Here is a 22567-nt window from a genome sequence, read left to right as displayed (position 1 = left end):
TGCAACCAAATTACCAGCACTTAGAAATTAAAGCAGCATTGAGGGAAGATTGGATAGGGCTGGGCTTGTTTCCTGGAAAGCAGAGGAGAACGAGAGATGATGTAATTGAGGTGTACAAACTCAGGAGGGTTTTGATACAGACCTGTTACGGAAAGGAGCATTTACCACGGGACACATTGAGGCTAACTGCTGAAGGATCATATAGTTCATGAACGCTAACCCTTCCATCCAAGCAGTTTTGGTGTGTCTGAAATTCATTTCGCAGTTTGTGGTCTTGAGCTGGCAATTCTCAATTTATTTAAATGCAACCATGATCTTGAACTAAAGTGAATTAACTTTGAAGACTGTGGACCAGGTGTTGGAAATTGGAATGAGAGTAAGGAGCTGGTTCAATTTCCTTTGAGAATGGAGAATCTGCCTTTTGTTTGCAATGATCAGCTATTGCCTGTGGAGAATACAGAATTAAATATTTGAGTCGAGTAACCCCTCTTCAGAAGAACCTTTTTCTGCGAAGAGTGATTCCAATCACGAAACATTAACTTTATTTCTCACTTCACTAATGCTGCCATACCTGTTGAGTTTCTCAAACTACTTTTGTTTCTGTTCCACGTTTCCAGGATAAACAGCTATTTGATTTAGGACTGCAATGTTTAAAATCCTCACAAGCCTCACAAAAGCAATTCCTGGAATCGTAGGAGCCTCCCATACAGAAGAGGTCATCAGTTCTATCAGGATTATGCTATAAAATCTACACTGAATCTGTAGTCGTCCCAGTTTCCATAACCAGGTTCATCGCCTCGAATGTTATGATACTTCGAGTCCTCATTCAAATAGTCCTTCAAGTTTGTGCGGTTTATTGCCTCAGCTACCACCCCATACAGTGCATTCCAGATCCACAACCCTCTCTGGGTGAAAGCCTTTTCCTCAATTCCACTCTCTCTTTCACTTGAAAAAAACATGCTCCATTGACTTCACTGCACAGATTGAATAAAACACAAGAGTGCACAGCTCAGAAATGATTTCGGCTTGCAATGTCCTTTTGAGATCTGACATCGGAACCCTCCCAACTGACGGATTCATTCGTTGACTACATCTATTGGTCTCTGGGCTGACTCAGATAATGTTTGATTTGCAATTTCCAATACCCGTTTAACCTTCTGTCTCTTACAGTAAATCTCCTGGTGGTTTTGATTCTCGCACGAGGAAAATGTGGACTCTCTAAGTGTACAACGCGCTGCCTGTTGGCGATGGCAACGTCGGATCTACTGTTTATTCTCATAAACATCATACTATGGCGATTCAATATGTATTACTTCCAAATGTCTCTCCTGGACATCACCCCTGTGTGCAGTATTATCTTTGTCCTGGTTCGTGCAGCCACAGACTGTTCCGTGTGGTTCACTGTCCTTTTCTCCTTTGACCGTTTTGTGGCGATTTGCTGTCTGAAAATGAAGAGAAATTATTGGACAGAGAAGGCCTTGGCTGTGGCTCTAGCGACAACTGGCATTCTGCTCTGTTCAAAATGTATTCCTTTTTATTTTGTGTTTAAACCTCGGAAGATAATTAACAAAATTCCATGGTTCTGCCGAGTAATGATAAGCTATTATAGAGACCCCAGGTGGCTGGATTTAAGTGTTTGATAACATTTTAACACCTTTCACTCCATTCGTGTTAATTCTTCTGATGAACACTCTGACGGTGAGGCAGGATTTGCTGGCCAAACGACTCCGCAAGACCCTGAGGGGTCTTGGCAAGAGACTGAATCAGAAAGATGCAGAGATGGAGAGCCGAAGGAAGTCAATGATTTCTCTCTTCACCATATCCATCAGCTTTATACTTCTGTGGTCAGTGTACGGTATTACCTTCTTATCTCAAGGCTTTAACGGAACAAAAGCCTATTTTGGGGAGACAAATATTTTACCGTATGTCGGGGATATGCTCAAGGATTTCAGCTGCAGCACGAACACATTGTTTTATGCAGTGACTGTGTCCACGTTCAGAGAAGTTGAGAAATGCGGTTCAACAACTGGTCAAGTAAATTCTTCATTTCCGGGTTTCAGCAAAGCAACAGAGATTTCCAGAATTGTCCACCGTGTTCCCAGTTCAGGAATTGCGTATGTATGGCGAGGATACCATCAGTAAAAAGTGAGCACTGCAGATGCTAGAGCGGATGTAATCCTGAGTGTGATGCTCGAAAAGCACGGCAGGTCAGGCAGCATCCGAGGAGCAGGAGAATCGATATGTCGAACAAAGCCCTACATCAGAAATAGAGGGTGATGCCCAAAACGCCGAATCTCCTGCTCCACCGATGTTGCCTGACTTGCTATAATTTGCCAGCACCACATCCAAGATTCCATCAGCACAATCACATTGAAAGGTGTGTAACACCCAGCAGTGGATGGGGAGGGGGCACAGACAGTCAGCAGCAGGAGATCATTCAGCCCAACGTGCCTGGGGTGGCACAATTTTGGAGAAAGGCGGAAAGACAAAGAGAGAGAAAAGGACAGGAAGAGAGAGAGAGAAAGAGAGACACGCAGAGAGAAAGACAATGAGAAAGGAAAACAGAGAGTGAAACAGACAGAGAGATAGAGAGACAGAGAGAGAAAGACATAAAGAGAGAGAAAGACAGAGAGATAGAGAGAGAAAGAAAGACAGGTAGAAAGGTGGTTGGAGGGAGACAGACATACTGATACAAGGAAAGAAAAACAGGCAGAGAGAGAGAGTGAGAGAGAGAAAAATAGAGACAGACACACAGAGGGAAAGGGAAAATGTGAGGCAGAGGCAAAGGTGAGAGAAGGACAGACAGAGAGGACAGATTAGATTACATTACAGTGTAGAAACAGGCCCTTCGGCCCAACAAGTCCACACCGACCCGCTGCAAACTCCACACAGTCAGTCGCCTGAGGCGGGAATTGAACCCGGGTCTCAGGCGCTGTGAGGCAGCAGTGCTAACCACTGTGCCACCGTGCCGCCCACAAAGGGTAAAGAGATTAAACTCAGCATTCCAACTGGTCCCAGTTCCCTCTTCATATGTCTTCTCACTCTCTCTCTCTCTCTCTATCTCTGTGTGTGTGTGTGTCATCAGGGACACAGCCTGATTTGGATAAGCTTAAAGGATATAGATTCAAACAGAACCCACGCACATTCACTCACACACACAGGCAGACAGAGCAAGACAGACAGTGACTCACCAATACCTCCCACACCCCACACCTCCACCCACCTGGTCGCTCCACATGGCAAGAAGCTGATGGCTTCCCGAGCCAGGTTTAAATAGTCCCACAACCCCGCACCTCCCGCTTCTACCTCCTGCCCAAAATCCACAAACCTGACTGCCCCGGCTGACCCATTGTCTCCGCCTGCTCCTGCCCCACCGAACTCATCTCTGCATACCTCGACACGGTCCTGTCCCCCTTAGTCCAAGAACTCCCCACCTACGTTCGGGACACCACCCATGCCCTCCACCTGCTTCATGACTTTCGCTTCCCCGGTCCCCAACGCCTTATTTTCACCATGGACATCCAGTCCCTGTACACCTCCATCCCCCATCACGAAGGACTCAAAGCCCTCCGCTTCTTTCTTTCCCGCCGTACCGACCAGTACCCTTCCACTGACACCCTCCTTCGACTGACTGAACTGGTCCTCACCCTGAACAACTTCTCCTTCCAATCCTCCCACTTCCTCCAAACGAAAGGAGTAGCCATGGGCACCCGCATGGGCCCCAGCTATGCCTGCCTCTTCGTAGGATATGTGGAACATCCATCTTCCGCAACTACACTGGCCCCACCCCCCACCTTTTCCTCCGCTACATCGATGACTGTATCGGCGCCGCCTCATGCTCCCACGAGGAAGTTGAACAGTTCATCCACTTCACCAACACCTTCCACCCCGACCTCAAATTCACCTGGACAGTCTCAGATTCCTCCCTCCCATTCCTCGACCTTTCTATTTCCATCTCAGGCGACCGAATCAACACGGACATCTACTACAAACCGACCGACTCCCACAGCTACCTGGACTACACCTCCTCCCATCCTGCCCCCTGTAAAAACGCCATCCCATTCTCCCAATTCCTTCGACTCCGCCGCATCTGCTCCCAGGAGGACCAGTTCCAAAAACGCACAACACAGATGGCCTCCTTCTTCAAGGACCGCAATTTCCCCCCCGACGTGGTCGACGATTCCCTCCACCGCATCTCTTCCACTTCCCGCTCCTCCGCCCTTGAACCCCGCCCCTCCAACCGCCACCAGGACAGAACCCCACTGGTCCTCACCTACCACCCCACCAATCTCCATGTACAGCGCATCATCCGCCGTCATTTCCGCTACCTCCAAACGGACCCCACCACCAAGGATATATTCCCCTCCCCTCCCCTATCAGCATACCGTAAAGACTACTCCCTCCGTGACTCCCTCATCAGATCCACACCCCCCACCAACCCAACCTCCACTCCCGGCACCTTCCACTGCAACCACAGGAGGTGCAAGACTTGCGCCCACACCTCCCCCCTCACCTCCCTCCAAGGCCCCAAAGGAAACTTCCATATCCGCCACAGATTCACCTGCACCTCCACGCATATCATCTATTGCATCCTCTGCACCCGATGTGGCCTCCTCTATATTGGGGAGACAGGCCGGCTACTTGCGGAGCGTTTCAGAGAACACCTCTGGGACACCCGGACCAACCAACCCAACCACCCTGTAGCTCAACATTTCAATTCCCCCTCCCACTCCACCAAGGATATGCAGGTCTTTGGACTCCTCCATCGTCAGACCACAACAAAACGACGGTTGGAGGAAGAACGCCTCATCTTCCGGCTAGGAACCCTCCAACCACAGGGATGAACTCGGATTTCACCAGTTTCCTCATTTCCCCTCCCCCCACCCTGTCTCAGTCAAATCCATCAAATTCAGCACCGCCTTCCTAACCTGAGATCTTCTTCCCGACCTCTCCGCCCCCACCCCAGTCTGACCTATCACCCTCACCTTGACCTCTTTCCACCTATCACATTTCCGACGCCCCTCTCCCAAGTCCCTCCTCCCTACCTTTTATCTTAGCCTGCTGGACAAACTTTCCCCATTCCTGAAGAAGGGCTTATGCCCGAAACGTCGATTCTCCTGTTCCCTGGATGCTGCCTGACCTGCTGCGCTTTTCCAGCAACACATTTCCAGCTCTGATCTCCAGCAGCTGCAGACCTCACTTTCTCCTTAAATAGCCCCATGTCTGTCACGCAAATCTCTTCTCCTCCCACAACCGAGCTCATCCAGTTATCACCCATCTCTCACTATCTGGAGCACACCTCCCACAGGCACATAACACACCATCGATTAACTTTGTGGGGTTGCAGAGGGGGCTGAGAAAATGCAACAAGTCAATGGTTTAGACTAGTGCTTTCCTAGTCTGTCTCTGTCCTTCCCTTAAAATTGCCCACTGGGCACAGCCTGGGAACACACACACACACACACACTCACAGCCTTGTTCTCCATCACACTGGCACGCACTTCACCAAGCACGCACACACGCAAATACAAACTCTCTCATGCGCTCTCACACTCGGATGTACAGAGTAACATGTACGCATTTAGTCTCTCTCTCCTCCTCAGGTGCACACACACACTCACATATATATATAATTCTGTAGGTTAAATTTTCATTTGCAGAATTGTATTGAATAACAAAACTTATTGAGTTCTTTGAGAAGGTGACCAAACTGGTGGAGGTGTCTATGCATTTCAGTATGGTGTTTGGTAATTTCCCCATGGCAGGCTATGTCACAAAATATGGAGGCATGGGATTGAGTGTGATTTAGCGGTTTGGATCAGAAATTGGCTAGCTGAAAGAAGGCAGAGTGTGATAATTGATGGAAAATATTCATTCTGGAGTTAAGTTACTAGTGGTGTACTGCAAGAATGTGTTTTTGGTCCACAGTTGTTTGTCATTTATATAAATGTCTTGGATGAGGGCATAGAAGGATGGTATTGTAAATTTGTGGATGACACTAAGGCCAGTGGAGTGGTCAATAGTGATGAAGAATGTTGCAGGTTACAGAGAGACATAGGCTGAAGCGCTGGGTGAGAAGTGACATGTGGAGTTTAATGCAGAAAAGTGTGAGGTGATTCACTTTGGAAGGAGTAACAGGAATGCAGAGTACTGGGCTAATGGTAAGATTCTTGGTAGTGTAGATGAGCAGAAAGACCTCGGTTTCCAGGTACACAGACCCAGGAAAGTCATCTCCCAGGTTGTTAGGGTTGTTAAGAATGTATACGGTGTGGCAGCTTTTATTGGTAGAGGGATTGAGTTTTGGAACCAAGCGGTCATGTTGCAGCTGCACAAAACTCTGGTGCGGCCACATTTGGAGTATTGTATACAGTTTTGATAACCACATTATCGGAAAGATGTGGAAGCTTTGGAAAGTGTTCAGAGGAGATTTATGAGGATGTTGCCTGGTATGGAGGGAAGGTCCTATGAGAAAAGCCTGAGTGACTTTAGAGAGAAGAGTGTTACGATGTGACTTAATTGATAAATAGAGATAATCAGAGGGTTAGCTAGGTTGGACAGTGAGAGCCTTTTTCCTAGGATAGTGATCGACAGTATGAGGGGACATAGCTTTAAATTGAGGGGTGAGAGATAGAGGACAGATAACAAGGTAGTTTTTTTAAGAAAGTACTAGGGATGTGGAATGCAATGCCTGCCGCAGGAGTGGACTCGCCAACTTTAAGGGCATTTAAATGGTCATTGGATAGGCATATGGATGAGAATGGAATAATGTAGCTTCAGATTGGTTCCACAGCTTAGCGCAACATCGAGAGGCAAAGGGTCTGCACTGTGCTTTCATGTTCAATGTTCTATGTTCTATTTGCACATACGTTCTGTTTTGCTGAAAAACCACACAACTGCAAGCAATCAATGCAGGCAGACAAGTATTTTTTTTAATATAAATTGCTACTTTGGAAATAGAACCTATCTGGCTCAAGACTGGGATACAGACAGAATCTAACCTCACAATTTTAATACATTTTCTGAGCTGAGATGTCACTTTTTTCATAACACCTTTAGTTATCTCGAGAATATGACTTTTGAAAGTTCTGGAATTACATAATAATTAATCGAAACCTGCAACCTCTTCTAAAAAATGCAAGAGTTAACATCAATTTAGGTTTGTTCAATATCTCGTTTTAATTGCATGACACTGTGCTTTCAATTCTTTGTCTTCTGATCCTGACCCACTCGTCACAGATGAAGGAGCAGCACTCTGAAAGATAATCCTTCCAAATAAACCAGCTGGAATATAACATGGTTTTGTATAATTTTCCGCACTGTTGAACAGCGAAGCCACATCCCTGTGTTGAGGAGAACAGTTATCAGAGAGACACTTAGCAACCAGAATATCGTCACTAAATGGTCAGAGTCAATAGAATGACAACGAGATCTCAGCAAGGCGGGGGGGGGGGGGGGGGGGGGGTGTAATTTGGTATCAATGATGGTGCATATGTATTTTGTTGTGTTTGTTATTAGCCGAATGAGATTCACTTATTCCAATAAACTTCAACTGGGTTTTAAATCACTGTCGTCATCTACTTATTCAAATTCTTGAAAAACAATTGGAGTGTGATTTGACAATCCCTCGGGCAATGCCAGCAGATATAAAGGAAAAGCTTTGGGAAATATTGCATCGTTTATTAATACGGAGAGAGATTGCCTGAACAAAGATATTCTCGCAGAAAATGCATCTTCTAATTCAGAGGGCGCAGCAACCATTTTACACAGTCCTTCCAGTTGTAACAATTCCTGGTGAGTGCCTTGTGTCATTGACATTGTGTAAATTTGTCTTGTGGATTACCTAAGGTTTCACTCTGCAATTTAAAGTGATATATGGGCATGTTGGGACCACTCTCAAACATAGGTAAAATGATTGGTGATCTAGTCTCAGATTACAGATTACCCTGAATAATCCCCATCACTGCAGACCCGGCAGAATTTGCCTGAGCAATTGAAATTTCCATTTTGTAATTCATTTTGTCCCGCGATCTTCCAGAAATATCCAATTCAATCGGAGACTACAGAGTGTTTCGATTAAATTAAGTAAAATAATCAATTTCGTTTTCTCGTGTGAATAACCATTAGGTTTCTCTGTTTATCTGAAGGTAACACATAATTTATAGTTATTTCTGCAACCACAGAATTTTTCTTTTAATGAAATCGTGTTCATATACTGGCTCCAGTCGAAATGGATTTGTGCACAAATAAACTTTTTTTTGCGATTCGGGAATCAGAGCTTAAGGAAAACACCTTAAACTGAGGTACTTTTTTATTACACTTATAACTGTGAGTCATTTCTTGTAGCCCTTGGGACACCCTGGACCTTGGTGGATGTATGCTCATGAGAAGTGACTCAGAGATTTAGTCAATTAGACTACCATATTTTGATAAGTTCGTGTTCATCCCAGATCTGAAGTGTTGAGATAGAGGAAACCCTGAAGAGATTACTAAAACCTGAGTAGATTGACACTCATCTGTGTGTTAGATCATCGAAGAACTTACTTCAGTTCCGTTTTAAGAGTGAAAAACGCAACTGACAAATCAAAGTGTTAAATACAGGTTTGTCTGCTGTCAGTATTATATGCGGGGAGGTTTATGGAACTGCACAAGAAATGGGGATGTGTATACAGTACATAAGCTGTTTTTTTTTCACTTTAAAGGGTGCTTTCAGATGAATGAGGTTATAGATTTACTGTGTGTTCGATGCCTTTGAATCTCTGTTATGAGTTAACAGTTTGCATTATTCTATTTTATCATCATTTGTTACTGAACTGCTGTTCTGTTGTTGAACTAAAATTTGCAGCATTGTGTGTTTATGATTTGTCAGGAGATCATGTTGTTCAAAACCAAAACAAATACCATTCTGATCCATTACGTTGTATTCAGGTCCAGCTTCTGGCTTGTACTGTAGTTAAATAAGCTCGTATCAGACTGAAGAAATGCTGTTAAACTCATACTCTGAACCTCTGAGTAACTTTTTAATTGAACTCACATCCAACTCCAGCCGTCCAGACGCATTACATCCTCTATCTCAACACTTCAGATCTGGGATGAACACGAACTTATCATGGAGGAGTCATCCAACTGAAAACAAACTCTCCCTGCCACTGCAAAACCTGTAACTCTGCTATCACATAAGACAGTGGGTAGATTACTGCTGCAAAGTTGTGCACAGTTCTGGTCACGACTTAACAGGAAGAGCAAAATTGCGCAGGGATGAACACGGAGTAGACTTTCAACCAAATCACCAGGACTTGGAAATTAGAGCAGCATTGATGGAAGATTGGACAGGGCTAGGCTTGTTTTCTGTAGAGCAGAGGAGAATGAGAGATGATGTAATTGAGGTGTAGAGAGTGAGGACGGTTTTGATACAGGCATGTTTCCATTAACGGAATGGAAAATTTACCATGAGACACACATTGAGGCTAACTGCTGAAGGATCATACGGTCCATGAAGGTTAACCCTTCAATCCAGAGAGTGGTGGCGTGTCTGGATTTCATTTCCCAGTTTGGGGTCTTGAGGTGGCAATTCTCAATTTATTAAAATGCAATCAGGATATTGACTGAAGTGTGGACAAGGTATTGAACATTGGAATGAGAATAGGGAGCTGGTTCAATTTCCTTTGAGAATGGATCACCTGTCTTTTATTTGCAATGATCAGTTATTGCCTGCAGAGAAAAAAAGAATTAAATGTTTGAGTCCAGTAACACTTCTTCAGAAGAACGTTTTTCTGTGAAGAGTGATTCCAGTCACGAAACATTAACTATATTTCTCTATTCACTGATGCTGCCAAATCTGCTGAGTTTCTCAAACTACTTTTGATTCTGTTCCACGTTTCCGGGACAAATGGCTATTTGATTTAGGATTGCAATGTTTAACATCCTAACAAGCCTCACAGAAGCAATTCCTGGAATCATAGAAGCCTATCACACAGAAGAGATCATCCCTTCTATCCGGCTTATGCTATGTAAGCTACACTGAAGCTGTAGTTTCCCCGTTTCCCTAACATGGTTCAACGCCTTGAATGTTATGACACTTCGAGTCCTCATCCAAATAGTCCTTAAAGGTTGTGAGGATTGTTGCCTCAGCTACTAAGCCATACATTGCATTCCAGATCCCCAACTTTCTCTGGGTGAAAGCCTTTTCCTCAATTCCCCTCTCTCTTTCATTGAAAAAATATGCTCCATTGACTTCTCTGCACAGATTTAATGAAACATAAGATTGCACAGCTCAGAAATGATTTCGGTTGCAGATGTCCTTTTGAAATCTGACGTAGGAACCCTCCCAACTGACGCATTCATTCGTTGACTACATCTATTGCTCTCTGGGCAGACTCAGATAATATTCGACCAGTAATTTCCAATTCCCTTCTGTCTTTTACAGTAAATGTCCTGGTGGTTTTGATTCTCACACGAGGGAAATGTGGACTCTCTAATTGTACAACGTGCTGTCTTTTGGCTATGGCATCGTCGGATCTACTGTTCATTTTCATAAACATCATACTAAGGCGATTCAATATGTATTACTTACGAAAGTCTCTCCTGGACCTCACCCCTGTGTGCAGTGCTATCTTTGTCCTGGCTCGTGCAGCCACAGACTGTTCCGTGTGGTTCACTGTCCTTTTCTCCTTTGACAGTTTTGTGGCGATTTGCTGTCTGAAAATGAAGAGAAAATATTGGACAGAGAAAGCCTTAGCTGCGACTCTAGCGGCAACTGGCATTCTGCTCTGTGCAAAATGTATTCCTTTTTATTTTGTGTTTAAACCTGGAAAGATAATTAACAACATTTCACTGTTTTGCCGAATACCATTAAGCTATTATAGAGACCCAAGGTGGCTGGGATTTAAGAGTTTTGATAACATTTTAACACCTTTCATCCCATTCGTATTAATTCTTCTGATGAACACTCTGACGGTGAGGCATGTTTTGCTGGCCAAACGACTCCGCAAGATTCTGAGGGGTCTTGGCAAGAGAGAGAATCTGAAAGATGCAGAGATGGAGAGCCGAAGGAAGTCAATGATTTCCCTTTTCACCATATCCATCAGCTTTGTACTTCTGTGGTTAGCGTATGGTATAATCTTCTTATCCCAAGGCTTTAATGGAACAAAAGCCTATTTTGGGGAGACAAATATTTTACCGTATGTCGGGGATATGCTCAAGGATTTCAGCTGCAGCACGAACACATTGTTTTATGCAGTGACTGTGTCCAAGTTTAAAGAGAAGTTGAGGAATGCGGATCAACAACTGGTCAAGTAAATTATTCACTTCAGGGTGTCAGCACTGCAACTGAGAAGTCCAGAATTAACAGCAGTTTTCCCAGTTCAGAAATCACATGGCGAGGATACCATCAGGAAAAAAAGTGAGGACTGCAGATGCTGGAGATCAGATAGGTTGAAAAAGGACTGCAGATGCTGGAAACCAGATTCTAGATTAGAGTGGTGTTGGAAAAGCTCCACAGTTCAGGCAGCATACGAGGAGCAGGAAAATCAATGTTTCGGGCAAAAGGCCTTCATCAGGAATGGAGGCAGAGTGCCTGCAGGGTGGAGAGATAAATGAGAGGGGGGTGGGGGTGGGGAGAAAGTAGCATGGAGTACAATTGGTGAATGGAGGTGGGGATGGAGGAGATAGGTCAGAGAGGAGGGTGAAGTGATAGGTGGAAAGGAAGATAGGCAGGTAGGACAAGTCTTGGGAACATTGCTGAGCTGGAAGATTGGAACTAGAGTGAGGTGGGGGAAGGGGTAATGATGAAACTGGTGAAGTTCACATTGATGCCCTAGAGTTGAGGTGATCCGAGGCGGAAGATGAGGCGTTCTTCCTCCAGGCGTCGTGCGGTGAGGTAGCGGCGGTGAAGGAGGCCCAGGACCTCCATGTCCTCGGCTGAGTGGGAGGGGGAGTTGAAATGTTGGGCCACCGGGCGGTGTGGTTGATTGGAGCGGATGTCCCAGAGATGTTCCCTAAAGCTCTCTGCTAGGAGGCGTCCAGTCTCCCCATTATCGAGGAGACCGCATCGGGAGCAACTGATACAATAAATGATATTGGTGGATGTGCAGGTAAAACTTTAATGGATGTGGAAGACTCATTTGGAGCCTTGGTTGGAGGTGAGGTTGGAGTTGTGGGCTCAGGCTTTGCAGTTCCTGCGGTGTCAGAGGAAGACGCCAGGATGGGAGGATGGGTTGTTGGCGGGCGTGGACCTGACCAGATAGTCACGGAGGGAATGGTCTTTGTGGAAGGTGGAATGGGGTGGGGAGGGAAAAATATCCCTGGTAGTGGGGTCCGTTTGGAGTTGGCAGAAATGTCGTCAGATGATTTGGTTTATGCTAAGGTTGGCAGGATGGAAGGTGAGCAACAGGGGGTTCTGTCCTTGTTACGGTTTGAGAGGTGGGGTCTGAGGGCGGTGGTGCGGGATGTGGACATGATGCGTTGGAGGGCATCTTTCACCACGTGGGAAGGGAAATTGCGCTCTCCAAAGAAGGAGGTCATCTGGTGTGTTCTATGGTGGAACTGGCCCTCCTGGGGGCAGATACTGCGGGCGTGGAGGAATTGGGAATAGTAGATGGCATTTTTGCAGGAGATAGGGTGGGAAGAGGTGTAATCCAGGTAGCTGTGGGAATCAAAGCGTTGGTTTGTAAAAAATATTGGTGTCAAGTCGGTCATCATTAATGGGGATTGAGAGGTCCTGGAAAGGGAGGGATGTGTCAGAGATGGTCCAGGTAGATTAGAGGTCAGAGTGGAATGTGTTGGTAAAGTTGATGAATTGCTCAATCTCCTCGCGGGAGCACGAGGTGGCGCCAATGCAGTCATCAATGTAGTGGAGGAAGAGGTGGGGAGTGGTGCCAGTGTAACTACGGAAGATGGACTGTTCTACGTAGTCAACAAAGAAAAGGGCATAGCTGTGGCATGTACGGGTGCCCATGGCTACCTCTTTGGTCTGGAGGAACTGAGAGGATTCGAAGGAGAAATTTATATGGGTGAGGATCAGTTCAGCCAAACGAATGAGAGTGTCAGTAGAAGGGTACTGTTGGGGATGTCGGGAGAAGAAGAAACTGTGGGCTTGGAGGCCCTGGTCATGGCGGATGGAGGTGTCGAGGGATTACATATCCATGGTGGAAATGAGGCTTTCGGGGCCGGTGAATCAGAAGTCTTTGAGGAGGTGAAGGGCATGGGCAGTGTGTCGAACGTATGTGGGGAGTTCCTGGACTGAGGGGATAGGACAGTGTCTAGGTAGGTAGAAATAAGTTCAGTGGGGCAGGAGCATGCTGAGACAATGAGTCGGCCAGGTTGGTCAGTGTTGTGGATCTTGGGAAGGACATAGAACCGGACAGTGCGGGGTTTCTGGACTATGAGGTTGGAAGCCGTAGGTTGGGGATCTCCTGTGGTGATGAGGCTCTGTATGGTCTGGGAGATGATGGTTTGGTGATTGGGGTGGGGTCATGGTCGAGAGGGTGGTAGGAGGAGGTGTCTTCGAGTTGGTATCTGGCTTCAGCGGTGTAGAGGTCGGTGCGCCAGACTACCACTGCACCCACTTTATCCACTGGCTTGATGGTGAGATCGGGATTTGAGCAGAGGGAGTGGAGGACTGCGCATTGTGAGGGTGAGAGGTTGGACTGGGGGAGGAGTAGACAGGTTAATGTCCCAGCGGCAGTTGGAAATAAAGAGGTAGAGGGCGGGTAATAGGCCAGCACGGGGTGTCCAGTTGGATAGAGTGTGTTGGAGGCGGGGGAATGGGTCCTCGGAAGGAGGGCAGGAGTCCTGATTCTAAAAGTAAGCATGGAGGTAGAGGCACCAGAAGAAATGTTCGACGTCACGATGCGTAGTAAATTCATTGATGTGTGGGCGGAGGGGAATGAAGCTGAGTGAGGGGAACGTATGAAGGAATGATGAAAACTCGGCAGGCCTGGGTGCTGGCACCCGGTGTGGGTGTGGAGCTGAGAGTGGAGGCGGAGGCTGTAACTGGAGTGTGTGTGGTGGGGGAAATGGGGGTGGATTACACCTCTTCCCACCTACCTCCTGCAAAAATGCCACCCACTATTCCCAATTATTCCACGTCCGCCGTGTCTGATCCCAGGAGGACCAGTTCCACCACAGAACACATCAGATGGTCTCCTTCTTTGGAGACCGCAATTTCCCTTTCCACGTGGTGAAAAATGCCCTCCAACACATCTCGTCCACATCCTGCACCTCCGCCCTCAGACCCCAATCATCCAAACGTAACAAGAACAGAACACACCTGGTGCTCACATTCCACCCTAACGACTTTCGCAAAAACCAAATCATCTGACGACATTTCTGCCACCACCAAACGGACCCCATCACCATGGATATATTTCCCTCCCCACCCCTTTCCGCCTTCCACAAGGACCATTCCCTCCAAGACTACCTGGTCAGGTCCACGCCCACCAACAATCCACACCCCCGTCCTGGCACCTTCCCCTGCCACCGCAGGAATTGCAAAACCTGCGCCCACACCTCCTCCCTCACCTCCATCCAAGGCTCCAAATGAGCCTTTCACATCCATCAAACTTTTACCTGCATATCCACCAATATCATTTATTATATCAGTTGCTACCGATGCGGTCTCCTCTACATTGGGGAGATTGGACGCATCCTAGCAGAGCGCTTTAGGGAACATCTCTGGGATATCCACACCGATCAACCACACCGCCCTGTGGCCCAACATTTCAACTCCCCCTCCCTCTCAGCCGAGGGCATGGAGGTCCTGGGACTCCTTCACCGCCGCTCCCTCACCACCTGACGCCTGGAGGAAGAACGCCTCATCCTCTGCCTCTATTTTTTTTTTTGATTTATTTATAGAAATAATAAAATGTACAAAAGACATGAGCAGGTTTTTCAAGAAATACATCTCTGCAGTGGTATGTGCAGTATCACATTAAACACAAGGAGTGTATATCTCCAGGCTAATCTGGCCCTAATTCGTAGAAAATCCTCCCTCATTCCAGAATTCCCAACTGGTCATCCTGCCCCTTACCTCCTTTCCTGCTAGAGCAGTTCAGCAGCCATTAACAAAGCTCCGCCCTTCGACCAGATACCTTTCCAGATTGGATACCCAGTCACCACCTGTTTCCAGGGCATGAGAGGAAGGTCAGTGTTGGGCCATGCCTGCCCCCCACCTCAAATGGTCAACTGTGGAGTGAAGACACATCTTTGCTACCTTCCCCTTGCCTTTGCCAGTCATCTTAACCCAGTCAAAAATCCCAATATGAATTCTCATGGTTCTCAAAATGCAAATAAAATAGATAAAGTTTCAGCACGGTGGCTCAGTGGTTCGCACTGTTGCCTCTCAGCGTCAGAGAACCCAGTTTAAATCCTGCTTGGGTGACTGTCCACGTGGAGTTTGCATATTCTCCTTGAGTCTGCCTTCGTTTGCTCCGGTTTTCTCCCACAATCTAAAGATCAGGTAAATTGGCCATGATAGATTGTCTGTCGTGTTAGGTTCATTACTCAGTGCGAAGTGGGTCTGGGTGGGTTACTCTTCAGATGGTTAGCATAAGTTGTGCGATCGTATGACCTGTCTCAACATCGTCAATAATTTAATCTAGCCTAATGAAGGGTCTCAGAATTAGAGGAGGCTTGAGGTTGAAATTTTCCTTAACAAAATCTGACAACTCTTGAAAGGTGTTCGCATCTGGTGCCTCAGGGAAAGTCAGTCTTCTAATGACCAAACATTCTGTGGGTCCACAAGCTGTCAGGAGAATTACTTGTTGCTTTTCATCTGCTACAACGTCATTTGCACAGAAAAAAAAAACACATTCTTTCCACATACAGGACTCAACCTTCAGTGGCAGGATTGAACAAGTCTACTTTCTCAAACGACATCATGATGTCAGAAATGCTTACCCGAACTTAAATATCATTATTGGGAGCGAGTTTCTTCAGGACGGTGCTATTCTCTCATCACCACTGAAATAACTCCCTCAGCGCTAGCTCTCCAAATGAATAGGACGTGTGACTCTAATGCTCTTCTCTGTCAGCCGAGGCTGCTTGATTGGACCAGATTAACAGCCCCAAACAGGGAAGTCATTTTCTATGACTCGTTGCAATCACTATAGACAGTAAATGTATTAAACCATCTTCCGCAAACAATATTTGATGCTACATCTTTTGCTAAATTTAAATATGTGATAGTAACATTTTTCTTAAGTCATGTGATATGGGCTGAGCTACAGAACAGCCATGATCTCATTGAATGGTAGAACATGTTTGAGGAGCTGAATGGTCTCCCCCTGTTCCTATGTTTCTCGCTTCAAATGAAAACATCCCAACCTGTCCAGCCTCTCTCCCAGCTAAAACGGTGCATTCTAGGCATCATCCCTGTGAATGATCTCGTCACCCCATCCAGTGTAAGATCGAATTCTCCTCGAATACTATCTGTATCAACCTTTGTGAGGCTGGTAAATAAGGTTAGCGTACATAGGATTCAGGAAAAGTGAGCCAATTGGATACCAATTGGCTTGAAAATAGGAGACAGAGGAGGGGTGCTGGAGCGTTCATTTTTGGACTGGAGGCCGATGATCAAAGGTGTGCCCCAAGGTTTGCTGCTAGTCCACTGCTTTTTAGATGTGATTCATACAAATGATTTAGATGTCTATATGGGAGGGATATGGTTAGTAAGTTTGCAGGTTACATCAAAATCGGGTTTGTAGTGGACAGTGAAGAATGTTACCTCACGATTAAAACAGGACGTTGGTCAGATGGGCCAATCAGTGAGGAGTGTCAGATAGAGTTCAATTTAGATGAATGTGACATGTCGCATTTTGGTAAGGCGAAACAGGGAGTACATACACAGTTAATGCTAGGGGCATGGGGAGTGTTGCCAATCAAAGACACCGCGGGGTAAAGGTGCAATGATCCTTGAAAGTGTAACCATTGTATACAGGGTGGTGAAGAAGGAATTTGGCATCCGTGCATTAGGTCATGGCATTAGGTACAGGAGTTGAGAATGTCCCGTTGCGGTTGTACAGAACTTTGGTAAGGCCACAATTGAAATTCTGCACACAATTCTGATCGCCCTTCTTTGGAAAGGATGTTGTTAAACTTGAGAGGCTTCAGATGCCATTTGCATGGATATTGCTGGGATTGGAGCATTTATGGTTTAGGTAGAGAAAGAGTAGGCTGGGAATATTTTTTTTCCCTGGAGCATCAGAGATTATGGGGTGACCTTTTGGAGGTTTATAAGAACATGAGGGACATGGGTAGGGTTAATAGCCAAAGTCTTTTTCCGAGGATGGTGTGCTCAAAACTCGAGGAAGTAAAGTACGTGGGGCAAGATTTAAAAGACATGAGAGGTGACTCCACAGAAGGCGGGGGTGCTTGGGTGGAGAGAGCTGCCAGCGGAAATGGTGGAGGATGGTACAAATACATAATCTAAAACATATGCATGACTCTACGTGGTGACTGTTGCCTACTGTATATTTCGTGGACATAAAACTGAGACATTGTAAATCCCAAATCCCATGTCAGTGACTCACTACCAAACCAATCCAATTAAATGGATGAATAAGTCAACCAAATCCGTGAGTAATTTCTGAACAACTCTTATAATTACTGCTCTGGGCAAAAAATCATGTTCTAAGTGCATGTTGTACAATACGATGTATATGTACACATTAGGAATTATCACATTAATTGACATTTTGGCTTTTAATGTATTGACTGGAGGAAACATTCTGCCTTTCTCCAGAAAATATGCTTGAGTAGCTTCTGTACACTTTTATGTAGTAGTACCATTAAAAGGATTGTTTCTTTTGACAAAACCCTATCCCTGATCCCTGTTGACCAGTTAAGTTTCTATCCATTCCAATATGTTACCATCTACACCTTGACGTTTTGGTTCAGAACCATTGGTGTTTTTATTTTCTCTCTTCAAGACTGGGTTTGTTTTGGATAAACTGATGAGGTGATTGATTAGTAACTCCATTATTATTGCAGTGTGAGATTATCAGGACGTTGGAAAACTTTGGTCTTTTTCTTCATCCAGCATTTCCTTTATTGTTATTCTGCCAGTTTTGTGATAGTGATATAATTGGAACCATTCTGTGTCCCTTCTACATACTGAATATTCTTTTCCACTGCAAATCCTTTCAAATGGATTTAACAATATGCGGAGACTATCCACCCCTTCCTCTTCAAGTCTGTACCAGTAGAATTTCATCAATTGGAATAGTTGGGAGCTCTTACACTCTCTCAAGAACTTAGTGATTGTGGAGTCTGGATCTGTGAGCACAACTATAAATAAATCATTATAAAGCTTTATACCCAGTCATTTATCATTCTTTTTATATTGAGTAACATATTTGTACGTGTGAACCACATTATCAGCACGGTCTTCAAATCTGTACAATCTGCCTGTTTCTGTTCTTTAAAATTGGCCATATTTGTCAAACATGTTACGAGATGGGTGCTAATTTAAACCTGGCACACAGGAAAGCTCACCTCGCACCGTAATCTGTTAAATTTTAAGAGGCAACAAACTATCTGAGATTTCACTATTTAAAATAAAAATTAACAAGTTTATTCTTTAAGTCAACATAGAACATTAAAACCACTATTTAAAACTCGTTTCTAACAACTATCTTTGTACCTCGCACTCCACAATACTGGTACGATTAAGATTTACAAAAAAAAAAATCACATTTTGAAACCAGTCAGCTTTGCTGATTTTCCTCCGTTAGAATGCCCTCTGTAGATTTTCCTGGGTCGTCTTTTCTTCAGTGTATTGCTGCACAAATTTATTATGGACAGGTCCCTTTCATAGACGTATTTGGCTAGCAGCCTGTAATTGTTGGTGCTCTTTGTTGTTCCCTCCATATGTCCAATATGTTGTTCAATATGTCCAGTTTTATACCCAAAGCATTGTTTTTTTTTTGGTCTCATGCCATTAAAACACTAAAGTCAAATTCGATGGGATGTTGGTTTCCGAGACTTAATTTAAACTGATTGAACAAATTTAAATTTAATTTTCTTCCATGGCAAGGTAACTCCAGCTATTTGTTTCAACCAAGTGTTACATTTTTACCTTGTTCAGCACTCTCTCTGCTTTCAGTCAGTCCTTGCTAGCGTCCTCTCTCTTAAAGGTACAGTACACACCTACACCTTCATAACACCCACCTTAAGAAAAAAAAATAACCATCATAATGAAAAGATGACTTCATTTTTATTTTCAATTCCTTAACCACATTATCATGACATACATATAACTTTAATCAATTTTGATTTTAACTTCTTCTCGCATATATATAAAACACTGAATATATCCCAATCTCATCTATACTTTATAAGTTAAACCCATTATAATACATCGGCGATTACATTCTGATGACCCACAACATGTACAAATTGTAAATTAGAAGTCTGTAACATAAGAATACAACGGAACATTTTCATATTTATGTCTTTAAAGTGTTCCAAGGTTTTAAGAGGATTGTGATCCGTGTACATAACCGTGTGCGACAGATTGTTTGTGACATACACATTAACATGTTGTAAGGACAGTACGAATCTCAACAGTTCTTTTCCGAATCTGGAGTATTTCCTCTGGTGGATGTTGAGTTTCTTTGAAAAGTAACCAACTGGCAGTTCAATCCCATCGTCATCGTCCTGTAGCAGTACAGCTCCAACTCCTATGTTATGAGAATCAATGGCAACATTGTAAGGTTTAGAAAATTTTGGTGCAGTTAAAACTGTTGCAATGGTTAATATTGCTTTTAAATGGCAGGAACCTTCCTGAAACTTTGTGTTCTTCTTCAGCGAATCGGTTAATGGTGCCACGACACTGATGAAGTTTGGAACAAACTTCTGATCGAATTCGTTCAGTCATTAGAAACAAAGCACCTCTTTCTTCGAGGTTGGTAATGGAAATTGCTCAATGGCCTTCTTCTTTGAGGTCCATGGGTTCAATCTTCCATGATCAATGTTATGTCCCAAGAATGTCATTGTTGCTTTCGTGCACTCAGTTTTGTTTCAGTTACTAGCAGTTTTGCTTCTCATAGTCGTTCAAAGAACTCTGCCAACTGTACCATTGATCTTTACTGGACTCAGTAAAGATCAGTACATTGTCCAATGGACGGCACAGTTTGTTAACCCATCCACAACTCTTTTCATGAGTGTTTGGAATGTGGCATACCTTTGAACTGATATAGCCCGTTTGGGGTTACAAATGCAGAAATTTCCTTCGCCATTTCTGATAAAGGTACCTGTCAGTAATCACACAGTAAGTCAAACTTGGCAATGTAACTGGCTTCTCCGACTTTTTCGATACAGTCCTCCAAACTCGGAATTGGATATGATTCAATTTTTGTAATGAATTTGACCTTCTGAGAATTCATGCGCACTCCATGCAAAATCATTGAGTCCACTCCAGTTTAGGAACTAAGAACTCCACTCGCTCTGGCTCGATTCTATGATATCCTCATTGAGCATGGACACCATCTCCTTCTGGATCTGCCTGGTTATGAATGAATAAAGCTGATCGGGGCATTCTTTCATCAGACCAAAATTCCCTATGTCTACTTCCCATACAATAGCATTAGTCTTCCCCATCTGATGCCTACATATGTCCCCATACTGCAGTAAGAAAGCTTTCAACTGTATTCATTTTTCATGAACATATAGTTTACTAACCAATCCCACTTCTCAAGGACTTCTTCATTTTTTAACGTATTTTAAGGCGCATCAAAATCCATAAAACGAAGATTTTATTCCTCATTCTCTTCTCTCTTCTAGTTCTCTGGAGGGGACTTACACACTAACTTAAAAGTCACGTGAAAGGTTCTTCAAACGTGGGATTAGCGACAAAGGTGCCAGTTTTATTACTGCCTGTATCTTACCTACTATTTGACATGTTGAATATGTACGGTAAAAGATAACCACATCCTTGTGCCTTCCAGGCTAGTAAAAATGTTTTCGTACGTTAGCCTAAGTCTTCCCGACCCGTTGGTGACTTCCTACTCGTAGTTCATGTGCGACCTGTAACACTTCCTGTCTTTATGCTAGCGGCAACACAATCTGGTGCACTTTGGTCCATTTAATCTCTGCATTAACCTGCCGTGGTCTCTATTTCCATTTTAGGATTCTACATTTCAGATAATAACCATCAGGAGTATTCTCTGCCTCCTTTTCAGAGTTTGCATTCACATATATATCTTTTACTATCTTTTCTTGCTGTTGCAATTCCCTTAGCCTTTCAGGACTAAACACTTCTGTCCGACCCTCTGCCTGCTCAGGTTTTTCCTGAAAAATTACCTCTAACAGGGTATACACTAACTGAAACTCAACGCCTTCAACTTTTTCTTTCGTTTTTGCTTTGTGCTGTGCTGAATGATAGTGGTATCTGATTACTACACAGTCTGGGAAAATAGCAGGGTTTTTTTTTCTTTTAAATCTTCAGTCTCTTGATCTTCCTTGGGATTTTCCACAACAAGATGTGTCACGCCTACCTTGGACCCTGCTAAGTCATTCCCAAGAACAAACTGGATTACTGGAACTGACACTCTGTCAATCCCTCCCACTGTTACTTCCCCAGTCTTTAGTTGACACACCAACATGATCTTACATAGGGGAATGCTACACTTCTGTCTATTCATCTCAGAAATAACCACACTCTCGGGTAATACATCAGATAGAGTGAAAATTCGCTTATCTCTTAGCATTAGATACCGGTTAGATACTGTATCTCACACAGTTATAACTTCTTCTCCTTCTCCCCATGTTCTTTCTGAATGAACTTCACCCACAGAGGCAAATTCTTTATTGAGAGAGGTCAGGCACTAACTCCATACCCAGACACTGCCGAGGCTGTGCACTTTCCTGAAGCTGCTCAGTTCTTCTTGAGGTTTCTTTTACTTCTTTCGCTAATTCTACTGGTTTAGCTTCGTTTACCACGGCATTTCCCACAGTGCCTTTCTTTAACGACCAGCACTGTGACTTTACGTGTCCCAATTTACCACAGTGGAAACACCTGAGGCCTTTCACCTGCTTTCTAACCTCTTGGGCTTCTTTTTTAACCTGTGGTAAACACTCACTAGTGTTCTCCACTCGTGTTTTCATAGTGTGGATCTCACCTTCTCCCATCTTCTAGCCCTCACAGGATGAAATTCCAGCTCGAAGCTTGTCTTATGTACCAACATGCATTCATCTGCTAATTAGATAACAGATAATAGACAATAGACAATAGGTGCAGCAGTAGGCCATTCTGACCTTCGAGCCTGCACCACCATTCAATATCATCATGGCTGATCACCCTTAATCAGTATCCTGTTCCTGCCTTATCTCCATAACCCTTGATTCCATAATCCTTGAGAGCTCTATCCAACTCTTTCTTAAATGAATCCAGAGACTGGGCCTCCACTGCCCTCTGGGGCAGAGCATTCCACACAGCCACCACTCTCTGGGTGAAGAAGTTTCTCCTGAGCTCTGTCCTAAATGGTCTACTCCGTATTTTTAAGGTGTGCCCTCTGGTTTGGCACTCACCCATCAGCGGAAACATGTTTCCTGCCTCCAGAGTGTCCAATCC

General features: G+C 44.5%; 1 long non-coding RNA gene across 1 annotated transcript; it reads right to left on the bottom strand.

Moving 5' to 3' along the window:
* Window positions 1-7273: 7273 nt before the first annotated feature.
* On the bottom strand, window positions 7274-19162 carry LOC148146652 (uncharacterized). The gene is made up of 3 exons (XR_015760645.1): window positions 19073-19162; window positions 10571-10695; window positions 7274-7340 (listed from the first exon to the last, which is right to left on the bottom strand). It is a non-coding gene; the product is annotated as an uncharacterized LOC148146652 (long non-coding RNA).
* Between the last annotated feature and the right edge of the window lie 3405 nt (window positions 19163-22567).

This window comes from Chiloscyllium plagiosum, unplaced genomic scaffold (assembly GCF_037043375.1).
Source record: "Chiloscyllium plagiosum isolate Xiang-an unplaced genomic scaffold, Cpla_swu_hap1 HiC_scaffold_20, whole genome shotgun sequence".
In the NCBI taxonomy this organism is placed as follows: Eukaryota; Metazoa; Chordata; class Chondrichthyes; order Orectolobiformes; family Hemiscylliidae; genus Chiloscyllium; species Chiloscyllium plagiosum.
This window is presented reverse-complemented; position numbering and strand designations above follow the sequence as displayed.